Source organism: Rhinopithecus roxellana, chromosome 5, assembly GCF_007565055.1.
Source record: "Rhinopithecus roxellana isolate Shanxi Qingling chromosome 5, ASM756505v1, whole genome shotgun sequence".
Classification (NCBI taxonomy): domain Eukaryota; kingdom Metazoa; phylum Chordata; class Mammalia; order Primates; family Cercopithecidae; genus Rhinopithecus; species Rhinopithecus roxellana.
Genome location: NC_044553.1, coordinates 120,155,428 through 120,179,426, shown reverse-complemented (window position 1 = coordinate 120,179,426; position 23,999 = coordinate 120,155,428). Strand labels below are relative to the sequence as shown.

The window sequence follows — 23,999 nt, the reverse complement described above, 5'->3', positions numbered from 1 at the left end:
TTTAAATCCAACTTTGATTTGACAAACAACAGTTATCAACTTTTCAAACTGAAAGGATTTTGAACAATTTAACTTAATGGATGCCTTCAGAATAAAGAAAAGCAATCAGTCAAATATAAAGCAAAAATGAAAAAAACTTTAAAATGTAATCTAATTTAAAATAAGGAAAACTTACTTATATGGCTATGTGCATAAGATCAAAGGCTTACTTTGTTTAAAATAAATGTCCCAAACTAACAATTTCTCAAAACCTTTGTAACTTTGAAAAGCCTGAATCGTTACATAAATTCAATTTCCTTACATTGTAAAAGGTCAGATGCGTTACCTATAGTAGACACTTCCCAAAACTAAGAATTATGAAATGATTACCACCTCACTATAAAGTAAATTTTCTTTTTAAAATCATGTAATTTACTATCAAATATCTCTCTATAAGACATAATTTACCAATTAACACAAATTACAATTATCAAGTTCAGATATGAATGTAATGAATTTTTAGGAAGGGCCTTCATACCCAGTTTGGGCAAAGTTCAAAAGATAAGCTTCCTGGTTAGGACATAGTATATAAATGCATCTTTAACCATTAAGGCCAGTTCAGGTTAGAATCCAGAGTATGTAAAAGATCAAGAAACTAGGATCCAGAAATCAAGACCAACAAAGGTCTTAGCAGTATCTAAGTGGCAGCTTCCAAAATGGAATTCACCCCTTCTTCATTTCCCTAAATTGTTATATTCCAAATCCAATTATTCGGGGTATCTAAAGAATATATACCCAGCCTCAAAGTCCCAAAGAATCTGGTTGCATCAATGGTTGAAAGAGCATTTTTGAAATGCTAATTTCAAAGCCTACCCAAAGAATCTGTTTTGAAAAGCTCTCTGAGGTGATTCTCACATGCATCTGGGTCTGTCACCACTACCCCATTTACTATCCCTCATTCTACACATGAGAAAGCTGAGCCCCTACCCCTCAAAAAGGGGAAGTAATTTAATCAAAACAAAAAGTGAGTTAGGGCTGTGAAATCCTAAGATTAATTCCATTTCAAGATGTGACCTGGTCCTCTTTCTAAAACCCCACTGAAATGACAGAATTTTATAAAAGAGAGTAAGTGTGCTGCAGCAGCAACAAAACAACAAATACAAAAAGAATACCCTTAGTGAACCAAAACTATAAGGACATGCTGGAAGATACAAAGCAGATGGCATCAGACTGCTGGCCTCAAGAAAGCCACAAACCCAATCCAAATAATGGAGGGACCACTTCTGTTGGAAGAATCAAACATTCTTCACCGTACCTGTCCCAGCTATAGCTGGTAAGGATCACTCTACTAATAGGAAGCCTATCTGGAAGGTCTCTTACTATCAGTGTGAAAACCAGAGAGAAAAGACATAATGTTTTTTAATATAACTCAATGCAGCAGCAAAATCTTATAACAGATTCTGCTCTTCCTTTTAGTTCAAAATCTGGAAAGCTCACCGGCCAGCACCTCCCCATCCTCATGCCACAGGAAGAGCACAGGTCTGCAAACCAGGAGGAGGAGGCCACAGCAGAAAAGAGTGACAACTGATACTGCTCAAAGGTATACCTCATGTATACATGAACAGATAACCATGTATCATCAGAGAGCTGAAGAAAATGAGCAACCTGAAAGGAAGGTGCCAAGTCAAAGAAGCACAAATGACCTGAAGCACTGCTAATGAAGGAAATAAAAAGAATTGTAAAATCTAATTGGAATCTTTAGCAGTAATTGAGAAGATACTGTACCCACAAAATACAAAACAGATTACAATGCAAAAGACAATTCTAGAAGGTAAAAATAAGAACCCTAAACCAAAACAAACAAACAAAAAAATAACCAAAAACCATCCAATCAAAAAAACAGACAAAAAAACCACTTGTAGAAGGGCTAGAGCACAATGGACTTGACTCAGCAAAGCATTTAAAGTGGCTCATGTCTGTAATCCTGGCACTTTGAGAGGCTGAGGCAGGCCGATCATGAGGTCAGGAGATCGAGACCACCCTGGCTAACACGGTGAAACCCTGTCTCTACTGAAAATACAAAAATTTAGTCAGGCATGGTGGCACATGCTTGTAGTCCCAGCTACTCAGGAGGCTGAGGCAGGAGGATCATTTGAACCTGACAGGTGGAGGTTGCAGTGAGCCAAGATCATGCCACTGCACTCCAGCCTGGGTGACAGAGCAAGAATTCCTCTCAAAAAAAAAAAAAAAAAAAAAAAAATTAAAACCCCCACACTTTACAGTTACACAGAAAATCATACTATCAAAAAGAACTACGAATCAGATAGGCATGAGACTTTCCATCTATAACAATAAATATCAGAACATAAAAGTGTAAAGACCTGGAAAGAAACTCAATTATGACCTCAGAATTCTATATCTAGCTCCATCAAGACAGGAATCATATCTGTGTATGTTTGCCTCGGGATTCTCCATACTGATATGGATGGAGTACTTCATACAGAGTCAAATATTTGTTGAACAAGTGATAACACACAGCAAGTTCATGGAACACACTCCATACACATCCCCATAAACCTTTTCTAAGAAAAAAAACCCAGGATATTATTCAGGGATATACTTGAGGGGCAGGGAGCAGGAGACATAATACAAGAAGTAGTAATAAGCAAAGACAACAGTAACGCCAACCGTGAAGTCTAAATGATTGCTGATAATCCAGCTGAAAGGTCACAGGCCATATTCTCTGACCATATTGATGCACTTAAAATACCTCAAAAGCCACCTGAAAATGCTTTTTAAATTTTTCATTTTCCTGGATTAGTCTTGGGTAAAAGAAGAAATTGATCCTCATATCTCAGTCATCCAACTCCTAAGTATGTGCCCTAGAGAAATGCTGGCACAGGGGTACCATTAAATATAGATAAAAATGATCATAGCAGCATTAGATCCTCCTAATAACATGGGAAACAACCCACATATCTGTATCTAGTCAAGGGAATAAACGGTATGGTGTTTTCAAACAATGGAGTAAATACAGCAATGCAAAGAACTATAGCTACACACAATAGGAACAAATTTCATACACAACGTTGAGCACAACAAAGAGACGAAAAAATACATATGGTATGATTTTCAAAAGTTCAAACAATAGGCAACACTACACTGTGTTGTTCAAGGATGCATACATGAGTGATAACACTAGAGAAACATAAGGCAAGATGAAGTGTACAGAGGCATGGTGATAGGGAAGCAGCCTGCAGAAGGTTTCTGTGGTGCAAGCAATGTGCCTTCTCTTCACCTCGGTGCTGGCTAGGTGTTGGTTCCCAAGTACTGACTCTAACTATATGTTACACTAAGCTTATGTTTTAAATAATTTCAATACATGTCATATCTCACAATAAAAAGATTTTTTTTTTTTTCGGAGTTTTACTCTTCTTGTCCAGGCTTGAGTGCAGTGGCATGGTCTCAGCTCACTGCAACCTCTGTCTCCCGGGTTCAAGTTATTCTGCCTCAGCCTCCCAAGTAGCTGGGATTATAGGCATGCACCATCACACCTGGCTAGTTCTTTTATTTTTCATAGAGATGGGCTATTTCCATGTTGGTCAGGCTGGTCTCAAACTCCTGATCTCAGTCGGAAGTTTTTTTGTCTTGGCCTCCCAAAATACTGGGATTACAGGCGTGAGCCGCCATGCCTGGCCAACAGAAAGTTTTAATAGCAAGAGCAATGTGAACAGAGGTTGCAATAAAATGACTTAGAAAATACAAACTATTTAGAAAATAGATTTTAAAACTTGTGCAATAAAGTCAAACAGCACCCAAAGGAAGCGTATACCCTTATATGTTTGTTTAAAAAGCAATTTAAATTACATTGATCCACTACACTAGAAAAAGCAAAATAAACAAAAAGGGGAAATAATGAAGACTTAAGGAAAATGTGAAAAACACCCCACCAAATTTAAAAAATAACACTAAGGGAGGATTCTTTCAAAAGACTAAGATAATAAAACAGTCACACCTCTGATAAGTGATCAAGAAAACTTTGAAAAGGGCATATAGCCACATGTGAATATGATGCAAAAAGTGAAAACTTCACACATCTTTAAAACACCTTAGAAGTATGGATGAAGTGCTCATTTCTTTTAAGAATCTACAGTTACAAAAGCTAACTGAAGAAATGGAAAATCTGGAGACCAATATGCAGAAGAAGGAAAAAGACAAAGACTCATCTTCCAATTGGACATTCATTTAAACCAGCGTTTGTCAGCCTCAGCAATATTGATATATTGGGCCAGACAATTCTTTGTGGAGGGTTCTCCTGCTGTGTTGTGGGACATTTAGTAACATCTCCTCTACCCATGGAATGCCAATAAGACCTCCCAAGCATGACCAGTTGTGACCACAAAAATGTCTCCAGATATTTCCAAATATCCCATGGGAGGCATAATATTCCTGTAGTTGAAAATTACTGTGTAGACTAGATCTACATCCTAGGTCTTAGAAAAAAGATGTAATGTTTCCCAAGCTATCCCTGCATACCCTTGATACTGAAATGAAATAAGAGCCTAAAAGGAAACAAACAAAATATAATCTTATTTAATACAGAAGTAAAAATGCAAAAATGAAATATTACCATAGCCATTCTTACAGTGTTTATTATAGGAATGCAAGGATGATTCAAAATTAGGAAAATTTCATCAGGTAATTCACCAATCATATTTTCCCATAGAATTGTAGGCACAATCATGACAAACAAGGTAGCTCTATATGCATTAAGTCCATGTGATATTCAGTGAAAAACACAATTTGCAAATGTCTTATGGAAAAAAACTGAACACTGAACACATATTTCCACCATCTGCTCTTTGTCCTGAGGCTCCACTAGAAATACAGTGAAGAAGAAACATTATATAAACACACAATTACAAAAAAAGAAATGGGATTACCAACAGAAGATTCACCTCCATTAGAAAATGACAGTAAATGGAAAATGGTTAATTAGTCGAGCAAAGCAAACAAAAGTGGAGGTCGGGGGATACCCATAACAAGGAAGCTAATTTGTCCCATAGCAACCTGGAAAGGTTCTAGACTCAGACACCAGGTACCCCCGAGGGTGGGACTGATAGGCAAAACTGAAAACAGAGATTAAACAAAAGCCTATATAGAGAACACATTTTCCAGGCACTGAAATGCACTGCCCTCCCCCATCTCCTTAAGCAGGACCCAAGCAAACATATCTATCTCAGACAAGAGAATGCAGATTCCGGCCGGCGCGGTGGCTCAAGCCTGTAATCCCAGCACTGTGGGAGGCCGAGACGGGCGGATCACAAGGTCAGGAGATCGAGACCATCCTGGCTAACCCGGTGAAACCCCGTCTCTACTAAAAAATATAAAAAACTAGCTGGGCGAGGTGGCGGGCGCTTGTAGTCCCAGCTACTCGGGAGGCTGAGGCAGGAGAATGGCGTAAACCCGGGAGGCGGAGCTTGCAGTGAGCTGAGATCCGGCCACTGCACTCCAGCCTGGGCGACAGAGCGAGACTCCGTCTCAAAAAAAAAAAAAAAAGAGAATGCAGATTTCATCTCCAGAGGAATGGAGTAGTTCCAGCCATCATTTATGATTGCACCGGGAGATAAGAAAGAGGGGTAGGAGGAAAACAATCAGGAGTCAGCATACATTCCCCCTAAAAGCTATCAGTTGCCAAGTCTTGGCCATGAAGAACTCCCAATCAATTTTTTAATTTTATTTTTTATTTGTATTTATGTATTTAATTTATTTATTTATATAGTTATTTAGTTTTGAGACAGGGTCTTGCTCTTTCACCCAGGCTGGAATGCAGGAATGCAGCAGGATGATCACAGCTCACTTCAGCCTCAACATCCCGGGCTCAAGAGGTCCTTCTGCTTCAGCCTCCCAAGTAGCTGGGGCTACAGGTGGGTGTCACCACACCTGGCTATTATTTTCATTAATTTTTTGTAAAGATGGGGTCTCACAACATTGACCTAACTAGTCTTGAGCTCCGGGGCTCAAGTGATCCTCCAACGTCAGTCTCCCAAAGCACTGAGATTGTAGGTGTGAGGCTGACACACCCAGCCTCCCAGTCTTTTAGTACCTCTCTGAAATATGAATGAATAAAAAAAGGAATTAATAATAAAAAAAAAAATACAGACCAGGCACTGTGTCTCACGCCTTTAATTTCAGCACTTTGGGAGGCCTAGGTGGGCAGATCACCTGAGGTCGGGAATTTATTGAGTGGGAGATAAAAAACACAAAGCATAATTATAAAACATTCTCCCCTGCCACCATAAACATTTTTTTTTAAAGCCTTACAGCACACAGCATAACATGACCAAAGCAAAATAGTAAGGACGAAAGAAGGGAGGAAGGGGAAATATCAGCATGAACTAAGTATGACCCAGAAGAGCCTTGATGGTCAAACATGTAAAGCCAAATTGGGTAGGGTTAGGGGATGGCTATCAGGGGTACATTCTATAGGGGAAAAATAGCTGATACAGAAGCCTGAAAGGAAAAGCGGGCACAGCGCCTGTACAGGACTCTTACCTGCCACATCCACGGTACAATGCGCCTTTCCAGAACACAGCAGCGGTCCGGCCGGGGAGAGAGGGATCGCTCAAACAGCACCAGAGGCTGCATTCTAACTTTTCCTCCCTTAACGAGTCCGTTTTCATTGTTAGTTTCTCCTTAAACACAAACTTAAAAACGATTGCGTGAACATGCAGGAACAAGGAAAACCTGACTGAAGAATGAGGCCTTTACACTTAAGGGCCTTGGGTCCGCGTGAGGTGGCTCAGGTCTGTAATCACACAACTTTGGGAGGCAGAGGTGGGTCATTTGAGGTCAGGAGTTCGAGACCAGCCTGGCCAACATGGTGAAAGTAAACAACACAAAAGTTAGCCAGGCATGGTGGCAGGCGACTGTAATCCCAGCTACTAAGGAGGCTGAGGCAGGAGAATCGCTTGAACCCATGGATTGTCAAGAGAAGGAGGCTGCAGTAAGCCGAGACCGCCCACTGCACTCCAGCCTGGGCGACAGAGTGAGCCTCCATCTCAACAAGCGCCTGCCACCATGCCCAGCTAACTTTTGTATTTTTAGTAGAGACAGGGTTTTACTATGTTGGCCAGGCTGGTCTAGAACTCCTGACCTCAGGTGATCCACCCTCCTCAGCCTCCCAAAGTGCTAGGATGACAGGAGCCACTGCGCCCTGTCAAAAAACCGAAAATCTTAAAGGCCTTTCCCCTTCCCTGCTTGGGCTCAAGCAACAGCTGGAGCCGCCCTGCCACACCCTGTCACGGTTCTGGGGAGCAGGCCGGCTGACTGAGGGCGATCATGGGCCCCGAAAGAGCTGCGGGCGACAGGGGCTCCCAGCTCGGGGCTCGGGGACGAGGGCGAGAGGTGCCAGCAGCCCCCAAGCCAGCCCCCCGCAAGGAGACAGAGAGACGCGCCCTCCGCCTCCTCCCACCCAAGCCTCCTGCAGTCCCGGCGATCGGGGCGGGCCAGTCACAGGAGAAAGGAGCGCGTTCGCCCCGCCCGGGGAACCGGGGCCTCTCCCGGGCAGGCTCCCCTTTGTCCGGATACTTCCGGAACCTCCTCTCCGCCCATGCCCTGCCCTTTGGGGCCGCCGCTGGGCGCTGACACTGACACGGACACCCTAACACGGACATCTTACCCTCATCTCTGACGGCAGGGGCGCGGAAGGTGAGCCGGTGAGGAGCCGCTGTTATGGCCGCGACCACCCGGTGAGGCCGCTCGGCGGCGCTCTCGCGGCTCCGCCTCTTCCCGCTGCTTTGACTCTAGTCGGAGCACGGCAGGAAAACCGCAAGGGACACCGAGGCCTCTGCAGGGAGCTATGGGGCGGTCCCGCGCGGCTGCTCCCCTTGTAACCGACTCCACCTACAGGAGGCGCGGCTCCTGTGAAGCGGCAGCTTAAAAGGGCAACAGCACCACCGCCCCCGCTGCCGCCTGGGAAGGTGCTGCCTCCACCCCGTCCCCCTCCCTCTCACCCCTCACCCCTCACTCCCGCGCGCCCAGTGAGCACCCATTTCGGCGGGTGCAGGAGTCCAGAGCGTGCGCGCGCTTCCGGTTGCCCGCTCCTCGCCTTGACCCAACACTCCTGGACCCATCTGGTCTGTTCCTCACACTGGCAGACTGGAGGCTCCGGGCGGCACAACCGCCAATGTGTGTGTGTGTTTTGGCGGGGAGGCACAAAACCACCAACTCCTGTGTGTGTGTGTGTGTGTGTGTCCGTGTGTTTTTGTGTGTCTCCCAAGGGAACAGCGCTGCTGACTTCAGGCTGAGTATTAGCTCGTGGACTGTCAGCAAAATACAGTCACAAGAAGGCTATGTGCTGTTTTGTCTTTTGCAGTGACATCATGTTTGCAGTGACATCATGTTGGTCATGTTTTATGTTTTTCAGAGTTCATTAGTTTCTGTTTGTTCTCAGTTAATATCCAGCTCAATAGATTGTGTAAGCAGAATACCCCCTAACTGAAAGTCACCTACATAAAATATAGTGAAAAATACGTCACCCACTAAATTATAGTTTGAAAACATGTACTCATTAGTTTTCTGTAGCCAACACTGGATACTGGGTAAGGGCACAGGATCCCAGGGCTAAACTGCCTGGGTTCAAGTTCCAATTTAGCCACTTGCTGGCTTTGAAATACTTGACAGCTTTAAGCCAAAGTTTCTTTCTTTCTTTCTTTCTTTTTTTTTTTTAACTTAATCCCAAATGTGATAGTAAGTCTCAGTTTCTTGATCTGAAAAACAGAAATTATTCAATGAGAGCCTATGTGAAAACTTTAAAGATTTTAAAGCCCCTATCTGGCTCAGGAAAGTCCTCAGCTTTAGCTGTAAAAGTTTTAAAAGCCAGTTTAAAGTTTTTAAAGCCACTGCCTGGCTCAGGAAAGCCTTCAGCTTTAGGCATTAATAGCTATGATTATTATTGTGCTAGCTACACATGCATTAATGAGGCAGGAAAATGCTCAAGGATAACAACCCATACCCAGATTATCTCATCAGACGGAGACAGATGCGTATGCGTGCATGCTCATGTTTTAGCTTGGAGCCATTTGTCTGAAAGGCTGTTGAACTCAGAGGCCCAGGCAGCATCAACTTTACTTTGTAGTGGAGCCATCACTTTTGTTAATCAATGAAATTGACATAATGCTCTTTTTTCTTTTTAGCACCAGCCGTGTGCCTAGAGTTACCTGTGTCAAGAAGAGCATGCTTCAAGTGACTGGAGTGAGCAATTCAACTTGTGGAGGAATGAGAAATGATAGTGTTGAGACAAGAAACACAAAACCCCAGGGTAAGGTAGGAATCACTGAAAGTCAGGCAAAGGAACTGGCATCCAGTGATGAGTCAGGCTTTGCCAGCCTCTGGCCCTACAGATGGCTCTTTGGAGAGGAAAAAATTAAGCCAGGCCCAAGGGCGCAGATCCTAAGGGAATGCCGGCAGCTCTAGGCTGTCTAGAGAGTCCAGATTTGCTGCTTCACCCTGGGGCTTTAGGCAAGTCCCCTTTCCTCCCAGAGCTTCAGTATCCCGTCTATCAAATGATGATGTTCTGCCTTTCTCCTAGGATGGCTGTGGAGATCCAGGGAGACAGTGGCCATAGGGATGCTATGTTAACTGCAGATGCAGCCGTAGGAGCACTTTGCTAACTGCCAGCGTGAGTTCAGACTCTTCAGGCTATTTGGCACCCAGGTCTATGGTGAGGTGTGACATATGGGATGTAAGGTTTGATGCCTGCTCCGACTCCAGTCTTGCTAACACCCGCTAAACATTTGGCAAATCATGACCCTACCTTGGGGAAAAGGGCCGTCTGGGAGAGCTTCTTCAAGGAAGGCTGGCTTCAATGCAGTCCGGGGCATGACTGAGATAGGCTTACGTAGTGAGGAATTGGAGGATAACTGGTTAAAAAGCTGCCATGGGCAGAGGTGTAGTGTGGGTCGCATCAAGGATAGCCCCTGGCCAAAGCAGGGAACAGAGACAGAATGAGGAAGAGCTCTGTGGGGAAGGTGGGGCATAGGGTGGAGAACCTTCAATGTCTGAAGAGTATGACTTGTTGGGGTTCAATGCTGTAGGCAGTAGGGAGCCATGGAAGGCTCTTAGGTGGAGAAATGACAGCTGGACATTAGTGAGCAAGCCCTGTCTCCATGAGCAGCGTGGGTGGTCCTCTGAGCACACCAGGCACGAGTGTGCAGGGAGCTGGTGCAAATGCCTCTGTGTGTGGGCGAGCATCTGTGTTGTGACTCTGCCCATGCATGTGCTTCAGTGTGCTGAGTGGCGACACATCCCAGATCCATGTGGCACATGCCGGCTGGTGAGGGTGCTGGGCATCTGCAGGTGGCAGAGAAGGCGGTGTATGCATGTTGTTTGTGGGCATGTGTGTTAGTGTATGCATGGAGGCCGTGGGGCCTCACAGCATGTGTGTGCACACTCCGGCGTGTGCCTGTGTGTCCCCCACCCTCAGGCCTGCCCCACCCATGCGTGTGACCTGCCATGTGATTTGATGCTGTCTTTCAGAATCACTATCGGTGTTCCCTGAGGAGCGTCATCCTTGGTAGGTACATGCCTTGCTACCTGCTGCATGAAAGGTCTGCCCGCCCCGCTGCCCCAGCTCCACACGGGGGGCACACCTGGGGACTCAGAGCCAGGCTCCCTGCCCCTCCCTTCTGAAGCTGCAGACTTACTCTTTCCTCTTTCTGTCCTTGTGCTGCTGGCTGTCTCACTTCCCTCCCTGCGAGCCATGGGACTCAGTGTCACTGCTCAAGGTCTCCATGTCTGAGCCTGGGGGCTCTTAGAACAGGCTCCATGCCCAGACTGGCAGATGTGGAGCCACCAGAGAGGGCACAGAGCTCATGGTTTATGGTGTAGGGGCTGGGAGCTTGGAGGGGGTTGTGTGTAGAGCTGGAATCTGAGGTGGTCAGAGGCCTAGGAACATCATCCTGGGCACACTGTACCTGTCATGCAGTCTGAGTCATGCTGCCAGGGCAGGATATCCAGCTCCCAGCCTGGGAGTGCCGAGAGCCAAATCCACTGCAGATTAATGGTGATAGTTAGGGTCCGACATCCTCTATCTGTCAGCAATCCAGTGGTGATCTAGGATAAAAGCCAGAGAGTCCCATACACACAGTCATCCCACAACACACTTCACAGACTGGGCAGGGACACACAGGCCCCCTTCCCTCCCTCCCAGGTACCATCATAGCTGCTAGTGTGGACTGAAGGCAGGGTCCCTGGCCCCTGCTGAAGCACTACAGCTGACCAGCAGCCTCACTCATCTTGGCCTGTTGCTCCTAGGGGTCATCTGTGCTATTCAGCCAAGGAGACCACAGTGCCTGCTGGCCCAGCCAAGCTCCGCCTAGCGAGTCCACCTGCCTTTCCTGCCAGGGACTCTTCCTCTTCTGCTTTTCTGAGCAGGATGGGCCCAGCCTCAACTATGCAACCTGCAGCCCCCTGCCAACCAGTTGAGGCTCCCCTCTTAGACTTATAAGTCTATGCCCAGTGACATCCAGCTACCTGTCCTCCTTGCCTTCCCCAGGGTCCCTCAGAGGACCCTGGGCTTTCTGACAGCCCAGAGGGGCCTCTGGCGCTCACTCCAGCCATCCATCCCTTCTAGCTTCACCATTTTGTTTCAAGCAGTGTTCCTTCTCTATCAGGCCTGGTGGCTGTTGGGTGGAGCTCCCCAAGCAAGAGGTGGCCCTGGGCCAGTGGGTTGGAAAACAGGGTGACCAGAGAAGAGGGAAGCCCAAGGGGGCTGGCATTGGTCTGAACTGTGGGTGGACTGCCTGGGTGCCATGAGAGAAGCCAGCGTGTGTGGGGTGGGGAGGGCCGCCACAGACCCCAGGCACTACCTATGAAGCTCTGGCTTCTCCCTCCATCTTCCTCCCCTTTCCCTTCCAGCCTCTCTTTTCCAGGAACCTTGCCATGCCCACACTTACACCCTCCCCTTCCCGGCCCTCTCACAGCTGCTGTGGTGCACCCATGCTCTGCACTTGCCTCACCAGCTCTGGCTTTTCTCTAACCTGTTTTCTCTCTGTGTTCTCTCCAATGCCAGCTGATTCAGTCAGGCAAGTCCACCCCGTCCTGAGAGCCTCAGGTCCCACTTTGACCTCTGAACAGATGAACATATCCCTCCTCTTCTCAGAGACCTCCCTTTCCAAGCCTGCCTGGGTGGGTGTCCTGTGACTTGACAGTGGCTCCCCCAGCCCCAAAGCCAGCCCCCTTCATCTGTGACTTAGTCTGTTGTAGTGTTGAACTGACACATCCAGGTATGACCGTTGCTGAAATCTTGTGCCCCCTCTGTGGTATGCCCCTGCCCTGTTCTATAAATAGCTATAAATTCTCATACACACACACACACACACACACACACACGTGACTGACTGGCCTCTAGCACTGGGAATCAGTCCTCATGCTGTCCTTGTAGAGTCTTGTGGCCCAACAAGAGGAAGCTGTCTCCTGACATTGCCCCTCGAAAGGGCACCACCTCCAGGGAGCCTCCCTGTCATGCCCGGCCTGTGGACAGCCAGCCCTTGCCATCCTTCCTGCCCTTCTGGGCAAGCATGGGGTGCTGTGCAGGCAGCTCTGTGGACTGACAGTCTCTACCAGTCCTGCTGTCCCTCGGCTGAGACTCCAACCCATTTCCGGATGACAGAGAATGTGTCCTGTGCTGGCTGTGTTCTCTGTGGAGCTCAGGGGAGGGAAAAGTCCAAGCCATATTTAGGGTGCTTTTGGGAGTGGTGAAAAGGTCACACCCTTTCCAAGGGACTCTTCCTGGAAAAGTCCCTGGAGCTTAGCTGGCTCTTATCCTGTGACGCTGGCTCTGGCCACTAGGGGGCTGGGCCGTGAACTCAGCCTGGAGGGAGCCTGCAGGGCAGCAGGCACTCTGGACAGACAGACCACCTGGTGCAGACAGGAGAGGGAGGCAGGAGGATGGAATGGAAGACACCTGGGGTGGGTGAAAGTCAGTGCCATTGGGTGCTGGTATCTGTCTTCCCGGCCACAGCTAGATCAGTCTTTTGAACCTGTTGGCTGTCAGGGCTGCACTGTGCCCATTAGGCGCCATGGCAGTCCCCGTGAAATCCACCAGGTGTCACCAGGCAGCATAAAGGCAACAGGCCTGGAAGATCCCCAACAGCCCAACTGGACATGCTCAGACACTCTGGGGCTCCTCTTTCAATGGGACAAACTGCAGGACCCACTGAGGGAAACGGGAACATACCAGGCTGAGCAGTATAGCTAAATCCATTTATTCCCAAATAAAAAGCAAAGAAAACAGGAGTCCCATCACCAGGGAGCCATGATTCCATTCCCACCTCCTTCCTCGCTCCTATGCTAGCAATAAATAAGTTTCCCAGCTGCAAATAACTATCAGAACCTCTTCCTCATATGCCAGCTGCAACCTCCGCTAGGTACGATACATACAGGATGTTACCCAGATACAGTATGTACATTGGGGAAGGGCGGGTCACCCCCAGCAGCCCGTGTCCTTGCCTAGTTTACAGTTATCTCCACTGTCCCGCCTCAGCTGCCTCTCTGGGTAAGAAGATGGGAGCCCCCCTGAGGGAAAAGTAAGGAGGCCATCACACCTCCTCCAAACAAACCAACTCCATCAACCTCTGGCTCTTAAATAAGAAACATCATCATCCAGAAATGTAAGGACTCAGCCTTGGTCAAGGTGGTAAAGGGTTTCTTTTTCTCCCTCCATTAGACAGGGGTCTTGTGTTGCTACCTAATGGTAAAGGGGTGACTGGGAAGGGGTTGTAGGGACATGGTGGGCGCGAAGGCTGCAGACCCACTTCCTCAGGCTTATGCTGACAGGGGCCTGCTTTTATTTATTTTTATCCCATGATGTTTTTTTTAAATCCAGTAACTTCTTTTTCATAACTTGAAAAAAAAACTTTCCATAAAACTTTCTTTTTACATTTTTTCACAACTTTTTTGCCACAACTTTTCCATTTTTTATCCCATAACTTTTTCATCCCACAACTTTTAATTCCTGTAACTTTTTTAGTTTATGTTCTTTTAATAAACACACTTACATAGTTACAATTTTGTGAGAATAAAAACTGATTATCTCATGCCAAGCATTCCCGACATTTGCACAGTCTCAATACATTTAATACTATAGTTTTCAAGACATATAAAATTTTAAGGCAAAAACAGCACCTTGCAAGAATTTCATAATTTATTACACTATAGTAGCATCACAGAAGCAGTGAAGAATGCCACTTTAGACAAAAGTCAGTATTTCTATTATACATTCTGTTTACCAGAAATCATAAGTTGGTAAAAGTAATTCTAAGAAAACTTGGCAAATAAAGCTTTGGACTAGAATTGGCATTTCTTTCTCTACCTTTCCTTCCCCTAGATTCTTTGTTTTAAACTATGGTGCTCATATTTTAAAATGTTTTAACTGATTTCAAGACATTAATACAGCAGTTACATTTTTGAATAGTTATTTGAAAGTGACTGTAAGATAAAGTTTTAGAGAAGCTATTATGGATGGGGTGATTTACATTTTCATGTTTTGTACAAAGCAGCTTTGGTTTTAGAACTGAGTTTTTTCATTTTGGGAAAACCTATCAGGTTTAATCAAACACTTTAAAAATAATTATTATATACTGGAAACTTTCAATAGGCATTTTGATTCTTTACTTCCTACAGAAATTCATATTTATTCAGTTGAACTCACTCTTTAAAATTCTATGTTTCTGCTGAACTCTAACCTTCTAATGTTGCCTTCTAAGCAAATTGAAAGCTGCCTTATACTGAATGAGGAAGAGAACAAATACTTGGCTGAATGAGGTATTGCAAATGACTGCATGCACTTAGAAGAAAGACTTAAGTTATTGTCATAGGATTTCCATCTTTTTAGCTTTTTCTTAAACTTGTGACAAAATACCTACACAAAGAGTGGTATTTCAGGTAATACAGCACATTTATTTTTCAGACTGACATTCAGCTTCAATATGCCGGTATGTGATTTAATCCATAGGTACCTGATGAACACGTTATTGTCAGATTGGTTACAGATGCTCAACGCTATCTGAAGGTCATTCCTAGTCATTTATATGTGTCAGGGTAAAAGTGAAGTGATTTGAACTATCAAAATACCTTTGAAATAATTTATCAATGTATTAGAAAAACCCAGTTTCAGAATGATAAAGAAAAACTGTTAGACCAAATAATTTGTCTAATTAACAGTGGTACAATCCCTTTTTAGGTCATAATCCCTTTTTAGGTCATCAAAAAGGAGTACAACTGCCCCAGCTCATGATGTAATATCTTCATGAGCCCAGAGCACATACAAATCCTAAGGGGACTACCATAGTAACGCACTCATTCTTGGCTCCAAAACAAATGAAATGTATTCTATCCTGCACACATCTGCCAGAGCAGGCCACTTTCCTCTTTTGGGAGATTAAAAAGCTCTCCAAAATGTTATTATGCCCATCCCCAATACACAGAAAAAGGGGGAAAGGCTCTCTCCAGTGCTCCATCTTTAAACAACTGTAAATGTCAGTACTCACAGTGGCACATTACAAACTAATAAACAGCGCACTTGAGGGCAAGCCACATATTGAGCTAATGAAGAGCTCACTGTGATTAGGAGTCGATCAAGCATAACAGCAGAACATAGGCAAATTTTATCTGAATTCTGTAATGAATATACATGCTGTAAAAACATTAAAAAAGCATGGCAGCCTATTCCAAACCACCAAGAACAGTTTTGTGCATATAGTGGGTGTTTGCGTGTTTGAACTCCCACCACGTAGGGCAAACTTGATATGCATGCTAATGACCTACAGTTATCAAATAAAAAGAAAACTGCTAAAGGATGCCATGGTGAACACGAGGGAAAGACCCACTCTCCTTTAACTTTCTACAAATAAATTTAAACTATGTTAGAAACACAAATAGGCCGGGCGCGGTGGCTCAAGCCTGTAATCCCAGCACTTTGGGAGGCCAAGATGGGCGGATCACGAGGTCAGGAGATCAAGACCATCCTGGCTAACACGGTGAAACCCCGTCTCTACTAAAAAATACAAAAAACTAGCCGGGCGAGGTGGCGGGCGCCTGTAGTCCCAGCTACTCGGAGGCTGAGGCAGGAGAATGGCATAAACCTGGGAGGCGGAGCTTGCAGTGAGCTGAGAACTGGCCACTGCACTCCAGCCCGGGCGACAGAGTAAAACTCCGTCTCAAAAAAAAAAAAAAAAAAAAAGAAACACAAACATGAGTGGCTCTAACATTCAAATGAAGTAAATGAATTGTGTAGTAGATTAACCCCTAAACTTTTTTTGTTTGTTTTTAAATTTCTTGACCAGCTCTTAGGTGATGATGATGTTTATCTCCCTGATCTCCACACCGTGAAAAGAATGGCATGCAGGGGTTGCTGCCCAAACCTTGGTGCTCCTGGAGAGTCCTGCGTTAGAGGAAGCAGCTGCACGATCTGCTGTGCAGTGGGGTTGTCGTGGGGAGAACCCTCTCTGGCCTCTCCTGGTGCAGGCTCCATGCTGTCAGTGAGGCTCACCTCCCGAAGATCTTCAGACAGAGGGAGGAGGAGATCTGAGCTCAGTGCGAGCCTCCCCTGCTCCTGCCTGCCCACCCTACCTGAGGGCTCTACTCACCACTCTGCTTGTCAGCACTCCCAAGCTAATGGGGGATTGGGGCTCCTAGAGCGGGCTCATCAGCAGGACTCTGGGCAGTGGTCAGGAATTTGTCGTGCCCCTCGTTGTGGTCGCTCACAAGCTGCAACACCTGCCCCTGCAGCTCCAGCAGGTTCACCTGGAGGGAGGGGTGCTTAGCAGCCATGCCGGTGCTGGTGCCCAAGTTCACCCCACCCCCACCCCCGCAGACATGTTGCACACCGTACCGTCATCTCCTCCTGGTCCTGGGCCAGCCTGATGATGTCCTCCTCTCCCAGTGCCGCATCTTTGGCACTGCCCCCTGGCTCCCATCTGGGGTGATGTACTTTCCTGCGGGAGGACAGGCTCAGATGCTGGGGCCCCTCTGACAGCCCTGCAGCTCCCCCTGCAGTGCACTGGCCTCCCCCTCACTCATGGTGTCTGTCTTTCCTGAGAGATGGATGAATCCAAGCTCTAATTTCTCCACCCACTCCTTCAGGTCCACCTTCTCCTTCAGGAGGTCCATAAAGCCACTCTGGAGCCAAAATAATGGGGTCACATCTCAGAAGCCACCTGCCTTGCCCCGCCCCCACCCTTCTTGGCCAATGCCAGGATCTACTCACCTGCAGCTTCTCCATGGCCCCCTGCAGGGCTGGTGGGTCTCCCCACACACAGACTCACCCCCAGTCCCTGGGGCTGGGCCGCTGCCTCTGGCTCCTGGGATGAGGCCACCGGGTGAGCCAGGGGCTGGCAGCACACCCTTTGCTCTTACTGAGCACTGGCTCCAGCGAAGTTGAAAAATGCCACCTGAAGGCAAGAGGTGAGTATTCTTGTAGGGACATACACGGAACAACTGGGGCAGGGAGGTGGAGCGCAGACCCTTCCCTTGAGGCTCAGAGTGTGTACCTGTTGGTCACAGGTGAAATGGTGTCTGACCACTGGCTCCCAGAAGGAGTGAAAAGTCCACAGAAATCAGAAGGCGGGGAAACCAAGAACATAAGGGGATCTGGTAGGGACCACCGAGGAAGGTAGCAAAGTAGGGGCAGGGAAAGTCAGGCTCACCTGGCCTCCCAGCGCTCCAGGTCCTCTGGGATGTTCGGAATGGGCCCAGGCACCTCCTCTTCCTCACTGTCCAGATGTCCTCCTCCATCTCCTCTAGGGGGTGGCCAGAGGGGTCCTCAGACAACCCAACAAGGGAAGTACTGGGGGCCCACCTCTGCCCCCACCCTCATGTGTAACCCTGAGCCAGCCCATTCCCAGAGGAGAATGAGCTGTTCTGTATTTTTACTTTTAAGAACCAAGATCTTGCTATATTGTCCAGGAACAGTCCCACTACTGATTGGTGCGGGAGTCCTGACCTGGTCCCTTTCTGACGTGGGCCAGTTCTCCTGTCCTTAGGCAACCTGATAGCCTCCTGCTCCCAGGAGGTCACCATATTAATACCGAACTTAGCGCGGACACCCAGTCGGCATAATGATCAGCTGTCTTAAAGGTCTCTTCCAACTCCTCAATTCTATGCTGCTAACAGTCTCCCTTTCCTCCCGGGGCTGTCGCCTCTTCCTCTGAGTGGTCTCCCGTACCTTCCCCAGGGAGAGCCATGAGGCTCAACTGGGCTTTAGCTGCTGCTTCTGCTGGCTGGTAGCTTCCAGGTGCTCCTAAGAGGCCAGGAAAGAGGGTGAGAAGGCACGGAGGTTGCCAGGTTGTCCCTCTCAGGGCCCTGTCCTCAGCAACTCCCTCCCCTGGGTCTCCTGCAACTTTTGGAGGGCCATCTTAGCCACCGCTTTGCCCGAGCTTCCCGCTGCTGTAGCTGGTCCAGGAACTGGGTCTGCAGCAGTAACTGCCTGTGCAGCACCTCCTCAGAGGTCAGCTGCTGATAAGTGGCCACCTGCTGCTGATAAGCACATACTGCTGCAGGTGACCCAGGTACTGGTCTCGCTGCTCTGAGCCTCTTGGCTCTTCAGCTCCACCTGCAGGAAGACCCTGGGCATGAGGGCATTTGGTAGCTGGCTTCCGGATTCCTGGCCCATTAATAGGGTAGTGAGGGCACTGTGGTGCTCTGTGGCCTGCCCAGGCCCCTGGTCCCTTACTCAAGGCCTAATGCCTCCCTTGCCTAGAACCCCCTGCCTCCCTCCCCAGTCTCAAATTTCAGGTCCTTCTTCCCACCATTTAAACTGTAGGCCACAGACTGGTCTGCCTAGCAGCGAGGGTGGGAGTTCCCTAGTTGTCCCTGGATTTGTAGTGCTGCCCTTTCCAGAGACTCGAGGAGGAGCCAGATATCCAAAAAGAGGGCATGGGTGGGGAATCAGTAATACAGTCTACTTCAACAAGAAAGTATAAAGTAGAGGCGGTGGCTTATGTGCTGTAATCCCAGCACTTTAGGAGGCCGAGGCAGGTGGATTACTTCAACTCAGGAATTTGAGACCAGTCTGGGCAACATGGCAAAACCCCATCTCTACCTAGAATACAAAAAATTAGCTGAGTGTGGTGGCACATGCCTGTAGTCCCAGCTACTTAGGAGGTTGAGGTGAGAGGCTTGCTTGAGCCCAAGAAGTTGAGGCTGCAGTGAGCTGAGATCGCCATTCCACTGCACTCCAGCCTGGGTGACAGAGCAAGACCCTGTCTCAAAAAGAAAAAAAAAAAAAAAAGGTTTAAAGTAGGAGCATCTCTATGCATAATTGAAGTCATGCTTTCCATATATTTTTTTCCAACTTGCTTTTTTTCTCTCTAAAACACTGTGTCTTAAGCTTTTCCCTGTTATCAAGTACTCATAAGCATTATTTGAATGGTTGTATCAGAATCCATTATCTGGACTCATTGTCCAGATAATACTGCAGATACTGCCCTTTCTGCCACACTCAGTCACCCTTCTGACCTTGCTCTGTGTCCAGTTATCTACTAATACACATACTGATCATTTAGGACTTAAAGTTAAGAATAAATAGTTATCATAGTTCCTAACACTTCAAAAAGAATGTATCTTCCTAAAAATAGAATGACTTGGTGGTTATGATAATTTTAAAGCAAAATAGTCAAATCGATATTGAAATTAACATCTTGCTTTCTTCTTGTATCTATTTTTCACTTCTCTGTCATTTTGATGGGTAAAGTTTCATTTGGAAGGATTTTTATTTCACAATAGAAATAGTATATGACATGAGAATGAGAATTCTGAAAGGTTCAACTTTCTAGTAATTAGTTTCCTAAGATTGTCACAAAAGTTACTGATAGTCAATGATGGTTGGCCTGTATGGAAAGTGAGTTAACATTATGTACAACTTAAGCACTATACTTTCTATCAGATACAGAAAAATAAGTGGTGTGTTTGGAAAAGTATTGGGCTAGGAGTCAGGAAGCTTGACTGTTAGTCCCAACCCCGCTTCTTCAGCTGAGCACCCCCAGGCAATAACTCAGCAGCTATTTCTTTTTTTTTTTTTTTTTCTTTTCTTTCCTTTTTTTTTTTTTTTTGAAACGGAGTCTCGCTCTGTCGCCCAGACTGGAGTGCAGTGGCCAGATCTCAGCTCACTGCAAACTCCGCCTCCCGGGTTTACTCCATTCTCCTGCCTCAGCCTCCCAAGTAGCTGGGACTACAGGCGCCCACCACCTCGCCCGGCTAGTTTTTTTTTTTTTTTTTTTTTTTTTTGAGACGGAGTCTCACTCTGTCGCCCAAGCTGGAGTGCAGTGGCCAGATCTCAGCTCACTGCAAGCTCCGCCTCCTGGGTTCACGCCATTCTCCTGCCTCAGTCTCCGGAGTAGCTGGGACTACAGGCGCCCGCCACCTCGCCCGGCTAGTTCTTTGTATTTTTTAGTAGAGATGGGGTTTCACCGGGTTAGCCAGGATGGTCTCGATCTCCTGACCTTGTGATCCGCCCGCCTCGGCCTCCCAAAGTGCTGGGATTACAGGCTTGAGCCACCGCGCCCGGCCTCAGCAGCTATTTCTTAAATACCTAATGAGTTTCAGGCTTTGCTGTTGGCCTGGCAATATAGACATAGATATTGCATTCATGATTCTCCAAGGCTCCCCTCCTCACCTGGCTCACAGTGAGCTTTCTTATGCATTGTGTAAATCTCTTTCCTAACAGGCCCAACTCTCTCTCCAACCTGCTTCCCAGGGCAGTTGTGAGGATCAAATGAGAGAGAATATTTGTAAAAGCAAATTGTTGCATTTAATTTAATTGTTGTAAAAGCAAATTATTGCATTTAAAATGCAATAAAAATATGACCCATGGAAAATTATTTAAAGATCCTTAGAATTTTAAACAGCACATTAACCTGAGTTCTCTATGATTTTTATTTTAAATAGATATGAAAGTTTTACAATGGACCACTGATATGGTTGAAAATCTTGGCTTGATTATTCTCTGAGAAAATGATACAGTGGTTTGTGTGATTAATTTTCTAAAATTGCCAGCCAAAAAAACCCAAAACCTTTTTTGAGTGGAGTGACTAGATCAGTCAAAGGAACATTGACTGTGTAGTGGAGAAATGTTTTCTGTGTTCACTAACAGCTTGCCTTTGATTCAAGCTGCAGCATATCATGAGTGATGAGATCTCTGTGCAGGTGACTGACATTTACCTGGCAGAAAATAATAATGGGGCCACTGGAGGCCAGCCGAACACACAGAACTCAAGGAGCCTCCTGGAGTCAACGTATCAGCGGAAAGCCGGGCAGCTAATGTCAGATGAGAAATAATTTAAGGTGAGAGTTACTCATATAGTCAAAGACCTTGCTGGTGACCATATAAGTTGTTAAAATTCTCTGAACCAGAAGTTAAAGCCAGGGTAATTTGACCCAATGATTCTACTCCTGAAACCTTTTTTTTTTTTTTTTTTAGGTAGATTCTCACTCTGTCGCCCAGGCTGGAGTGCAGTGGCATGATCTTGGCTCACTGCAACCTCCATCTCCCAGGTTCAAGCGATTCTCCTGCCTCAGCCTCCCGAGTAGCTGGGATTACAGGTGCCTGCCACCATGCCTGGCTAATTTTTTGTATTTTTAGTAGAGACGGGGTTTCACCATGTTAGCCAGGATGGTCTCGATCTCCTGACCTCATGATCTGCCCACCTCAGCCTCCCAAAGTGCTGGGGTTACAGGTGTGAGCCCCGTGCCTGGCCCTCCTGGAACTTTTTAGAGTTCCTAATGAGTTCACCAGAGAAATACAAAGTGGAAGTAACTATCTCCCTGGACAATCTGCTTTGTTTCTTTTTTGGCTTTAAAAACAAACAAACAAACAAAAAGAAAACTAGTTATATATGATTTTTACAGTTGTGTATTCTTTTCTCTGAACATTTTTCATAGTATGCTTTGTAAATATTATTGTTAGAAAATGTTGGTACATGAAACCCAGGGTCATGGTCATTATAGAAGATAAAACGTAGGCCTGGCACACATGGCTCACACTTGTAATCCCAGCACTCTGGGAGGACAAGGTGGGCGGATAACTTGAGACCAGCTTGGGCAACATGGCAAAACCCCATCTATGCAAAAAATACAAGAATGCAAAAATTAGCTGGGTGTAGTGGCTCGTGCCTGTAGTCCCAGCTACTTAAGAGACTGAAGTGGGAGGATGGCTTAAGCCTGGGAGGTCGAGGCTGCAGTGAGCCCTGATTGCATCACTGCACTCCAGCCTGGGTGACAGAGCAAGAGCCTATCTCAAAAAAAAAAAAAAGAAAAGAAAAGAAAAGAAATGCAGAAAAAACATCACCTAACGTTCTTTCCTGAAATTACCATTGATGACATTTCTAGACTTTTCTATGCTTGAGTATATATTTGGAAAGAGTTTATACTGGACAAATGGTCTTTAACTTTGTTTTGTTTTGACACAGGGTCAGGTTCTCTTGCCCAGGGTGGAGTGCAGTGACATGGTCTTAGCTCACTGCAACCTCTGACTCCTGGGTTCAGGCAATCATCGTGCCTCAGCCACCCTGGTAGCTGGAATTACAGGCATGTACCACCATACCAGCTAATTTTTGTATTTTTAGTAGAGATGTGTGTCAGATCCCAGAGTCCAGGTCCTGCTCATGCTGAAGTCTGAGGGGAGTGGGTGGGTAAACAGAAAGAACACTCCAGGGGGCTGTAGGCAGGTGAAAGATAGTTTTATTCAGCAGCAGCTCTCGTTAACAGCTTTCTTACACTAGCTCTCTTATTAGCAGCTTACTCTTAACACTGTTTGCCCTGCTTGAGCCAACTGCCCCCACACAGAGCTGCGCAGCTGACTCTCCCTTGCCTTCAGTGTAAGCAGCTTAACTCTTTCTCTCTCTGGGCACGAGCAAGCCCAGCTGTGTCCTGGCTCCCTCCCGTCGGTCTGCAAGATGGACAGCTTTGGCTCCCTTTCTCTGGGTGCCAGCACGCCCACCATGTCAAGCCATGTGTGGCTAGCCATGTGTACTACAATGACTTTCCTTAAAAAAAACTGGCTGGGCATGGTGGCTCACGCCTGTAATCCCAGCACTTTGGGAGGCCAAGGCGGGTGGATCACAAGGCTAGGAGTTCAAGACCAGCCTGGCCAACATGGTGAAACCCCAGCTATACTAAAAATACAAAAATTAGCCAGGTGTGGTGGCACATGCCTGTAGTCCTAGCTACTTGGGAGGCTGAGGCAGGATAATTGATTGAACTTGGGAGACAGAGGTTGCAGTGAGCCAAGATCGTGCCATTGCACCCCATCCTGGGCAACAGAGTTAAATTCTGTCTCAAAAAAAAAAGAAAGAAAGAAAAAGAAAAAAAAAAAAAAGAAAACTCTGCAGTTTCAACTATACTCATTTAACGCTTTTAAAAAATGTATTATAATTAGATATGTACCAAGGTTTAGTGTACCCTTGAAAAATATGGGCTTGAGATTTTGGCCCAAATCTGTCCCTATCTGCCAGAACACCTTCTAAATACAGATCTGATAATGTTGTTTCCCTCTTTTATTGATGACCAAAGCCAGCAGTTATTGAGAAATAAGTGACAGTAACTGTACTAAGCATTTTACATGCATTCCCTCATTGAAACCCCACAACAATCCTGTGATTATCACTCCTATTTTACAGATGAGGAAATTGAGGCTGGCTGAGCCCAGCCCCATGGCTAATAAGTGGCAGGGCCTGAATCCAAACCCGGAGAGTCTGTCTCCAAAGACTGAGCTTAACCTTGAAGCAATCTGCTTCCTTCATGGGCACCAGGTATGGAATAAATTCCTAACTCCTTGGGAAGGCATTCAAGGCCTTTCCCAGTCTGGTCCCAACTATTTTTGGAAACTCTCCTCTGCCCTTCCTCCCAACACTGTCCAGTCCACACCACTCAGTTCCCAACACAGTGTCCCTCTACTCTTCAATACCTTTGTTCATGCTTTTCCCTCTTGTTCCTGTCTCTTGTTCCACATGCCCTATCAAACT

At 46.4% G+C, this 23,999-nt stretch overlaps 1 long non-coding RNA gene and 2 pseudogenes across 1 annotated transcript; 1 reads left to right on the top strand and 2 right to left on the bottom strand.

Annotated features, from left to right (window-relative positions):
- Positions 1-8,114, bottom strand: part of LOC104679284 — a 41,234-nt pseudogene extending 33,120 nt beyond the window's left edge.
- Positions 8,115-8,432: 318 nt separating this feature from the next.
- On the top strand, positions 8,433-11,728 carry LOC104667854. Its single transcript, XR_004057319.1, has 4 exons — positions 8,433-8,458; positions 9,177-9,301; positions 9,572-10,555; positions 11,655-11,728. It is a non-coding gene; the product is annotated as an uncharacterized LOC104667854 (long non-coding RNA).
- LOC104674357 lies at positions 11,029-21,442 on the bottom strand (annotated as a pseudogene).
- Between the last annotated feature and the right edge of the window lie 2,557 nt (positions 21,443-23,999).